Source organism: Schistocerca nitens, chromosome 5, assembly GCF_023898315.1.
Source record: "Schistocerca nitens isolate TAMUIC-IGC-003100 chromosome 5, iqSchNite1.1, whole genome shotgun sequence".
NCBI lineage: Eukaryota > Metazoa > Arthropoda > Insecta > Orthoptera > Acrididae > Schistocerca > Schistocerca nitens.
In genome coordinates this window covers 202,836,767-202,847,448 of record NC_064618.1, presented here as the reverse complement: position 1 = coordinate 202,847,448, position 10,682 = coordinate 202,836,767, and the positions used below count along the sequence as shown (strand labels likewise).

General features: G+C 45.1%; 1 pseudogene; it reads left to right on the top strand.

The window, feature by feature from the left end:
• The first annotated feature begins 5,575 nt into the window (after positions 1-5,575).
• LOC126261431 (5S ribosomal RNA) lies at positions 5,576-5,693 on the top strand (annotated as a pseudogene).
• Positions 5,694-10,682: the final 4,989 nt, after the last annotated feature.

The window sequence follows — 10,682 nt, the reverse complement described above, 5'->3', positions numbered from 1 at the left end:
ATGGGGGACTACTCCGGAATCTTTTGCCAATGGAGAGATCATCATGACACTTTTTCAAATACAGGACACATGTCCTGTGGATACACGTTACGTGTCTTTAATGCAGTGGTTTCCATTGCCTTCTGCGTCCTCATGTCGTTGATCATTGCTGATTCTTCCGCCTTTAGGGGCAATTTCCCACCCCTAGGACAAGAGAGTGCCCTGAACCTCTATCCGCTCCTCCGCCCTCTTTGTCAAGGCCGTTGGCAGAATGAGGCTGACTTCTTATGCCGGAAGTCTTCGGCCGCCAATGCTGATATTTTATCAAAATTTAGGCAGTGGCGGGGATCGAACCCGGGACCGAAGACGTTTTGATTACGAATCAAAGACGCTACCCTTTTTTTTTTTTTTTTTTTTTAAATTTCATTTTGTTCGCTATTGCTCGTTGCATATGCTCGGGGCGGACGTCGTAAGACATCCATTTATGTTCGTTGTTGATCGATTGACTCAGTTTTTTTATTACAGAGAGCACATAAGTCTCTGACCGAACACGCTGAGCTACCGTGCCGGCGCCCCTAGATCACGGGCTAGCTCGAGGCTATCTGACCTAAAAGACCGCCCAGTCCACGCCACACAACCCCTGCTACCCGTGTAGCCACGTGGTGTGTGCACTGGACTCCTGACCTATCCAGCGGAACCTGAAACCCCACCACCCTAAGGCGCTAGTCGAGGAATATGCAGCCCACACAGTCGCAGAACCGTCTCAGCCTCTAATTCAGACCACTCGGCTCTGTACCAAAGGTCCGCAGTCCCGTCGACGATGCTGCAGATGGTGAGCACTGCTTTCATCCCGCTAGCGAGACTGGCAGTCTTCACCCAATCAGATAGCCGCCGGAGCCATAGAGGATTTCCTCCGATCCATAGCGACACACATCATTGGTGCCGACATCAGCGACCACCTGCAGATGGTTGCAGTTTAAGAGCCAAGCGAAACAAATCACCACCTGGAGCCAAGGGGCGCCAGGGACACAACAGCTGTAAAATATATATGCAAAAACGTATCACTATTTGTAGTGGCCCCTTGAGGCGCCGAGCTGTGAGGGGCGCCAGGGGTGCAAAATTGGAAGGTGTGTGTACAGTGTGTGCAGTGTGCACGCGACGTGCTGGATGCTCAGTTAAGGCCTGGCCAGACAGAAAGCAGTCTGTCGACACTGCTCGCGCCGCGGCATTTGGCAGCGTTTTTAAGCGTCGAGAGACGCCACACAGGAAGCGGTTTCCACAGAACGGCTGACAACGGTATATGAGAAAAATGACTTTTCCGAATTTATCGTTGTACAAAATCGTCTATGTAAGTGAAGCAGTTAAAAACCACTTCATTCGGTTTTGTGCGTTTTCGTCACTGTAGAATACTTTTCATTCGACTCAGAAGAAACTAATTGGCCCAAAAAGTTGATATCTTCATATCTTATAGTTCCACAATATAGCTTGATGATGAGGTACAGGGGATGGACAAAATAATGTGAACACCTGTACTGACTTGGGAATTGTTTATTAATAAGCGTTTGGACCAACATTTGCACGTAATACAGCTGCTATTCTTCTTGGAATACTGGCATATTGTATAGTCTCCGGCGGAATGTTATACCACTCTTCTATCACGCCCTCTTCTAACTCCTATAGTGACGAGGGAGGCAGAAATTTGCTCTAATACCGCCAACAAGGTTTCGATAATGTTCAAGTCCGGGGACTGTGCTGGCCAGGGAAAACACTGCAGTTCGGTTGCATGCTCCTCATACCACGATTGTATTGCCCTAGCTGTGTGAATGGGTGCACTATAGTCCTCAAATACGGCATCATTGTTAGTGACAACTTTCGAATCATGAGATAAACCTGATCACCTAAAACGTTCACATAATCTTTGGTTGTAACACGTCCTTTGAGAGTAATGATGGGGCCAGCAGAATACCTTGATATGGCTGCCCAAATCCATCACACTTCCACCTCCATGCTTAACCGTTGGAATCATGCAATCAGGATTCTAGGCTTCTGTTGGCGTTCTCCAGGCGTAAACCAAGCCCGATGTTGGAAATATCGAAAACGTTGACTCGTAGGATCATATGACTTACATCCACTGATCAGCCGTCCAGGATTTATGCTCCTGGCAACATGTTTTACGCTTCTTTGCGTTGCTTGTCGTCACTTATGGTTCCGGTATAGCAGCTTTATGGAGTTCTGGGTCGGCAGTGTCGATAGATAAGGGGTCTCGAAGACGGCTATTGAACTCTGCATTCATTTTAACCACCGTAGTTATGTGTTCTTTTGACACAGTTCGTGTTAGTGTACGACGATGTCTGCCGTTTAGTTTCGATTTGCGCCCACTATTACGTTTACACGATGATGTCTTTCCATGTGTTCTATATGCTGTTACAACAGTTGCTCTTGAAACATTCTGTAAGTTGGCTTTCTTGGTTACTGATGCTCGAGTTAATTCGGCCTTCACAATCTGCCCTCTTCGTAGCTGTTAGGTATTTAATTGCACGTCAACCTCGATTTCTAAATGGAAGTAAAGAGTGTGCACTACTCGTAAAACACTTGCGCTCATGCCTAATCCGTGCTGAACACCCACAGTCCAGCGCGACAAGTGCCTCACCTGCGCCGGCCGGAGTGGCCGAGCGGTTCTAGGCGCTACAGTCTGGAACCGCACGACCGCTACGGTCACAGGTTCGAATCCTGCCTCGGGAATGGATGTGTGTAATGTCCTTAGGTTAGTTAGGTTTAAGTAGTTCTAAGTTCTAGGGGACTGATGACCTCAGACGTTAAGTCCCATAGTGCTCAGGGTCATTTTTGAGCCTTATCTGCGTTGTTGATCGTCAAACACAACCACCCCATTACTACCACTGTTCGCATTGTTTTGCCTATCCCCTATATCTATTTTGTCGATGTTGGTCATAGTTACTGTAATACCTACTATCCAAGTACTATGTATAATATATTTTAAATGGTTTGCAGTGAAGAATGTGGTCACTGGCTACTTTATGCTTCGTTGGTTTTAGGTGACATGTTGCTGAGAACTAAATGTAACTAATGTATCGAAATTGTTTTTAAAGTTGAAACGAAAGCCATATCTCACTACAGTGTGGAGGAAAGACAAGTTGAAGTACTTAATTTGTGCGCGCTGGAGCCGAGCGCGCTGCCTGAGCATGCCACGGCCAAATACCGTAGGTTGCAGCTCAGTCGTAAACATTTTGTGGAAATAACCGCACCTTTTTAAAATTAAGGATCGTGAATTACGAGGGTTCCCGAGAAAGTAATGCGCCGCATTTTTTCTACATCAATTCTTTATTGAACATAATGAGAATTACACACACAAAAGAATGGTGTTTCATCCACACACCCAATTTTCCACGTAATTCCATTCCTTGCTATGGCCTTCCTCCAGCGCGAGACAAGGGCTTGTATGCCCTGTCGGTATCAATACTTATCCTGGTAGCGGAGCCAGTGCTTCACTGGGCGAAGCACTTCCTCACTGTCCTCAAAATGCTTCCACGAATGGCATCCTTTAGTGGCGAATGACATCACCACCTTGCTGCAAGATGTCAGGTGTGACAGCCGTGGATAGCCTCCCCGACCGCTGCAAATCGTGCTGCTCCGCCGAACCTTCTTCTGATGACCTCACCCACCGTGCCCATCGATTAACGGTACTTCTTTAACATTTGACATTGCCACTATGACTCTATTATGTTAGGACATGTTTTTGTAAAACAGGTAGGCCTATGCGTCTTCATGCTTAAAGCGCACAAATGCACATGTATATGTCTAGAATTTTTCATTATGGTCCATTTTTTTGTTTTAAGCTGTAGACAATCTGCTAGTGTATTTATGCTTTTTCCCATATTTTTCTGCATAACTGAAGATGGTCATTATAAACCGAAACCTGCATTCTGATGACAAAAATTTGTGACCATGGACGTGAAGTAAAGGAAATTTATTTTGTATTCGGGTCACTGTTTTAATCGTGACCGTGTGGAACTGTACTTCCGTCGACAACAGATGCTCCATAGACTTTGCCACAAACATTTGTGAATATTCCCCACAGTTGCTTTCTCTGCAGTGAGAAATTCTGACGTCACGTTGATTGTAACGTACAACACCTACAGACGGCACTTTGAAACTGTCCTGCAGCGGCGCTATCTGTAGGAAGTGGCGGAAACTTGCCGCGCTCAGTCAGTTACTGCTGAAAAAAACTGATGAAAAAGACATTCTATTCCAACAGTTGCATAATGGAAGGTTGAAACACATCCTATCTGTAAGGCAAAGCTTGACAAAAATTTCATTTATGACACTTATTAGTCGTCATTTATTAAATGGAGACGAAGTTCTGTGAGTTCTTCAGGTTAAATAATTCCCAGTTTAATTATGTCCTAGATCTGGTCAAAGAAGTCATCAAAGAGATATTTGTATGCAGTATCACCTGACGCGAAATTAGCCTTTAGACGAAGGCAAGAGAAGTCGAAATACTTGCAAACTACAGTAGTTTATTTATCATTTATTCTATGGTAAGTCGTGTTTTTTTTTCATTTACCTGGCAAATATGAACAAAAGCAGAACAGTCACATTTTCACTTCAGATAGAACATTCTACAGTTTTGAAGACAGTAATTCAAGATTCCATTAAAATATGGCACGTTCTGCACAACTACATAACAAGTTATCTGAACCATGTTAACACTTACCAAGCTGAGCCTGTTGTAGCCACACAGCCATTCTCTTTGGTATCTCATAACGCAGTTAACTGCAGAGCTAGTTGTTTGCATTTTCACTAATGGATAGTTTCGTAGACTACTACAAAACTACATCTGAACAAATGAATCCCTGTAACGGAAAGAGAACCAAGCGATACCTCTCTGAAACTGTATCCAAGATATTAATTTGTTACTATTATTATTGCGTATCCAGTTATAATTCTACATCTACACCTACACTCTGCAAACCGCTGTTAAGTGCGTTGCAATGGGTATGTCGTATTGTACTTCGGGTACGAATAGACGAAGGTGGTGACTCACTTTACACCACTCACGTTCGTTTCGAAGATATAGTGGATGCGGTCAACAGTGTCGCGGTAGCAGGATCACTGACAGAAGCCGAGACTGTTGACTCAGTGAAGACAGAGAACGCGAAAGAAGGTGGCAGAAATGACGGAGAGGAAGGGGACGAGGAGGAGTGGGAGGTCGAAGAAGCACGGCCAGTGACCGTCAGGCAGGCGAAATGTATTGGTACGTAGGAAAAGTCAAGGATAACCGCTGTAAGCGCCCGCAAAAGATGTATTTTGCTACGCCGGAAGGCGAGAACAAGTGGTAAAGACACCATTCAATTTTTTGTCACCTTATGTCTTGAGTTCTCGTTGGAGATAGGACGTATTTAGATAAGAGATGCATGTAGTGGCTTTCACGTTATCTGAATAGGAATTTCTCTCAGTGCAAAAATATGAAGCCTTTTTATTTTCTTCCGCACACCACGAAAAGGTCATGTCACACCTGCTGCCTGTATATGAGGAAGAAGTCCTATAAATGAAAATTACATTACCTACACGGTCAAGGGGCAACGGCCTTGCCGCAGTGGATACACCGGTTCCCGTCTGATCACCGAAGTTAATCGCTGTCGGGCGTGGCCGGCACTTGGATGGGTGACCTTCCGAGCCGCTATGCGCTATTGCCATTTTTCGGAGTGCACTCAACCTCGTCGTGCCAATGGAGGAGCTACTCGACCGAATAGTAGCGGCTCCAGTCAAAGAAAACCATCATAACGACCGGGAGAGCGGTGTGCTGACCACACGCCCCTCCTACCCGCATCCTCATCTGAGGATGACACGGCGGTCGGATGGTCCCGATGGGCCACTTGTGGCCTGAGACGGAGTGCTACACGGTCAAGAATGAGAAGTTTTGCGGCGTCGGAAGAAGAAGCACCTAACAGTAGTGTGTAGATCTCGACAACGTGGAAGTAAGTTCAACTTAATATGGACTCAGAGGAGAGAAGATATAAAGTTACAGAACTGGGTCATTAATTGAAAAACAAAAAATTGACTTCTGGTTACAAAAAAATTAACTTCCTTATTTAGGTATTTCTGTTATTAGTAAAAAAAAATTGCACAGAAAACGGCACTCGGTACAAGCAGAGTGCACGTGGAGAAGTGTGAGGAGATACAGGATGATGTCTTCTCATCCGTCGTAATAGTAGGCAATGAAATTGACTCACAGATGATTAGAAGTTTAAAGGAAGCCAAAATTACAGATTGCGTTTAAAGCCAATGATTTCTGAAAATTCTTATGTCGGCACTGCATATCCTTCTATTGAATTTAATTTTCTTACAATGAAAGTGTATTATTTTAAGCTTGTAAATTGTTTTCGGTTTCACATGAAATAAAACAATACGTATAACAATCTGTCTTGATATCTTTTTTGTATTACCAAAACCAAACATCGGCTTATATCGCACACAAACACGAAAAATATCACAGTACAGAACCAAAAAAATCGTTGGTTGTAAACTATTTCTTTCGGGAACCTCGTTATATCAAACCCTCGATACATCGAATGAATTTTGCCTTCCCTACAGATTCAACACATCGAGGTTTGACTGTAATCGCATAGAATACTGACCGCCACGAGCTGATTTATGGAAGCGATAATCCAATTCTGTATTAGTGCTCCCAATGCTGTGCGGTCCATATTTTAGTAATTTAGTTTTATGCAGTATTGAATGTAGCAAATATCTCCAACCTCCATTAGTTACTATGTTTCTTATCTATTCTCTTTATTTTAGATTTTTAGGAGACTCAAATCATTATGATTTGTAACGTTGATTACACAGACGTCTTTGAGCTGTGGTAGGAACAACTTTCAAAAGGAACTTTTTTTATGACCAGGTACGTACCAAAAGGAATTAACATACATGATACGGAACATAGACATTCCAGACACAACAAGCATTATACCAATTGATGACACATCAATGTACACTTGGATTCCAGTAGATGAAACAATTAACAGGTCACACAACTAGTATTAATACATTCCCGGAAATGGAAAAAAGAACACATTGACACCGGTGTGTCAGACCCACCATACTTGCTCCGGACACTGCGAGAGGGCTGTACAAGCAATGATCACACGCACGGCATAGCGGACACACCAGGAACCGCGGTGTTGGCCGTCGAATGGCGCTAGCTGCGCAGCATTTGTGCACCGCCGCCGTCAGTGTCAGCCAGTTTGCCGTGGCATACGGAGCTCCATCGCAGTCTTTAACACTGGTAGCATGCCGCGACAGCGTGGACGTGAACCATATGTGCAGTTGACGGACTTTGAGCGAGGGCGTATAGTGGGCATGCGGGAGGCCGGGAGGACGTACCGCCGAATTGCTCAACACGTGGGGCGTGAGGTCTCCACAGTACATCGATGTTGTCGCCAGTGGTTGGCGGAAGGTGCACGTGCCCGTCGACCTGGGACCGGACCGCAGCGACGCACGGATGCACGCCAAGACCGTAGGATCCTACGCAGTGCCGTAGGGGACCGCACCGCCACTTCCCAGCAAATTAGGGACACTGTTGCTCCTGGGGTATCGGCGAGGACCATTCGCAACCGTCTCCATGAAGCTGGGCTACGGTCCCGCACACCGTTAGGCCGTCTTCCGCTCACGCCCCAACATCGTGCAGCCCGCCTCCAGTGGTGTCGCGACAGGCGTGAATGGAGGGACGAATGGAGACGTGTCGTCTTCAGCGATGAGAGTCGCTTCTGCCTTGGTGCCAATGATGGTCGTATGCGTGTTTGGCGCCGTGCAGGTGAGCGCCACAATCAGGACTGCATACGACCGAGGCACACAGGGCCAACACCCGGCATCATGGTGTGGGGAGCGATCTCCTACACTGGCCGTACACCACTGGTGATCGTCGAGGGGACACTGAATAGTGCACGGTACATCCAAACCGTCATCGAACCCATCGTTCTACCATTCCTAGACCGGCAAGGGAACTTGCTGTTCCAACAGGACAATGCACGTCCGCATGTATCCCGTGCCACCCAACGTGCTCTAGAAGGTGTAAGTCAACTATCCTGGCCAGCAAGATCTCCGGATCTGTCCCCCATTGAGCATGTTTGGGACTGGATGAAGCGTCGTCTCACGCGGTCTGCACGTCCAGCACGAACGCTGGTCCAACTGAGGCGCCAGGTGGAAATGGCATGGCAAGCCGTTCCACAGGACTACATCCAGCATCTCTACGATCGTCTCCATGGGAGAATAGCAGCCTGCATTGCTGCGAAAGGTGGATAAACACTGTACTAGTGCCGACATTGTGCATGCTCTGTTGCCTGTGTCTTGTGCCTGTGGTTCTGTCAGTGTGATCATGTGATGTATCTGACCCCCGGAATGTGTCAATAAAGTTTCCCGTTCCTGGGACAATGAATTCACGGTGTTCTTATTTCAATTTCCAGGAGTGTACAACAGGGCAATTCACCAGACACACACACTGATGAAATAACAACCATACTCAGGACGATAAGAGCACAAAGTTATTTTTCAACAAAGAATTTTTTCCCAACTCAAAGGCCTGACAATCCAGTAAGTTTGTCTGCATACTCGGCTGCTGCCAGAGCTGCAAAATCAATGATGAATACTCAAAAATGTTCCTGTTACACGTTTGATAATACATTCTTTCGAATCATGCAGTTCTAATGAATAAAATTCTCTATGCCATGTTAATGTCCACAAAAGAAACACACAGGTCTTTACCTGGTTCTTACCCCATTACGCTGCAACTGCACATTAGTTATCGTTTGTGAACTGACGGTGATGGAAAGCGGTCTGCTGTTCAGCAGTTATCTTCGCCGTGATGTAATGCATTCAGTGTAGAGCTGGACGGTGTGTTGTAACTGGGGAGAGCTACTCAACAATATTTTATGTGGTTTGCTCCCACGCTTCTAGAATTTCTTTCTCATCTTCTTTGTTAGTCGATTAGTCAACTAAGCCCTCGACAGCGATCGTGTATCAGTAGTTTTGTTACGATGAGTGATGGTAAGTCAGAAATTGAACGTGCAATAACGTCAACTGCTCTCACGTGCCTGCCCTGAGGATAAGCCGAACTCCCGATGTGCCCCCCTTTTCTCCCCCCTCCCCCCCCCTCACCTAACTATTCCAATTGCAGAACACGTGGAGGGCCGTGGGCAGGAGCGTTCATCCATGCATAGTGTTACTAAAGTAGCTATACAGTATACAACTTATACATTATGCGACAAAGTTTACGTTCACGGTGTAAAAAATGTCGTTCGATTCTTTACTTCACCTTCTTAGAAGGCGACTATGTCTCTTAATTTATGAAATAGCGTTTGTTCTTTATCCGGGAGCAAGCTAACTCCATACCAGATTTCACAGAAATCGGGTAAGCGGTTAAGTCATCAAAACGTAACAGACAGAGGTACCTTCGCATTTGATAATATTGGTGTGGACGAATATGAACGTATGGACGTATAGATGAAACTCGTTGAGTAAAGTATAAACGTCGTATTCATTACGTCAAATATTACGGAGACCCCATCAAATAATAACAGCACTTTCACGGATGTGTTAATGTTCAAACGTCAGAGACTAAATAGCTGTTTCAAAGAATAAATATGTTTCCCTAATTCGCGTAATAGTCTTCAAATCGATAAATATCTTGTACTGCACACTTTCTAAAATAATTTATGTCCTTCCTCAAAACTGAAGGTGTCTCCACACCAAATTTCGTTAAAATTGGCTCTGTGGTTTAGTCGTGGAAGCGTGTAAGAGACAAACGCATTTTCGCATTTACAGTATTAGCGGGAAATGTCTCTCATAGAGCTACTTCATAAATTCTACTACCTATGTATAATCGTTTACTCTTCTTCAGCTTCATGTTTTGATCATTTATTTCATCTATGGTGCATGTAAAAAGTTATAACAAAAGGAAATTGGAACTCGAGCACATTGTTACACTGATCACAACACAGAAGACAACTGATGTACTGTCTCTATTCACTGTCCACGATTCTCACAGCGTAGTGACTAAGGATTTTTTAGAAGCCGGCATACCATCTTCAAGTTAACCTTTCGTTGTGTGATGAACAGGAGATTGAAAGCGTTAACATTTAGAGGTGTACGTTCGGAAGGCATTGTCTTTAGCATCAATAAAGTTAATACCAATACAGTTTTCGGACCCAGTGTGGGATATATATTGGGGAGGGGGGGGGCGCCCGCCCACCCCTCCACCCTCCTCCCTTGCGGGGCCACCCGCATTGCCACCCGCACCGCCCCCGCCAGTCAGCCCGCAAACTATTCGTTCTTTTCTTTCGTCAGTGCACTCGGCTGAATGGAGTAATCAAGTAGTTGTACTTTCCTATGTAGCACGCGCGTCCGCGTCATCGTATTTTATTCGTTTCTGTCTGGCACATAGGTAGCTAACACATACCTACGAGAGAAGTCGCGGCCATTTAATAATATCGATACGTTAATCTGTCTCGCATTTGTCCGAGAAAAGTCACGAATATTGCACTGTTTTCTTGTACAGAGAACCTTCAGTACGTAGTTTTATAAATACAGACTATTCGCCGAATAGGAAGCTAGTTTACATTCAAAAGCAGAAATATTAAGACTGAAGAATGAATAAGTAAAAAGTCCTAGTTGCAGCAAGTGCAAGT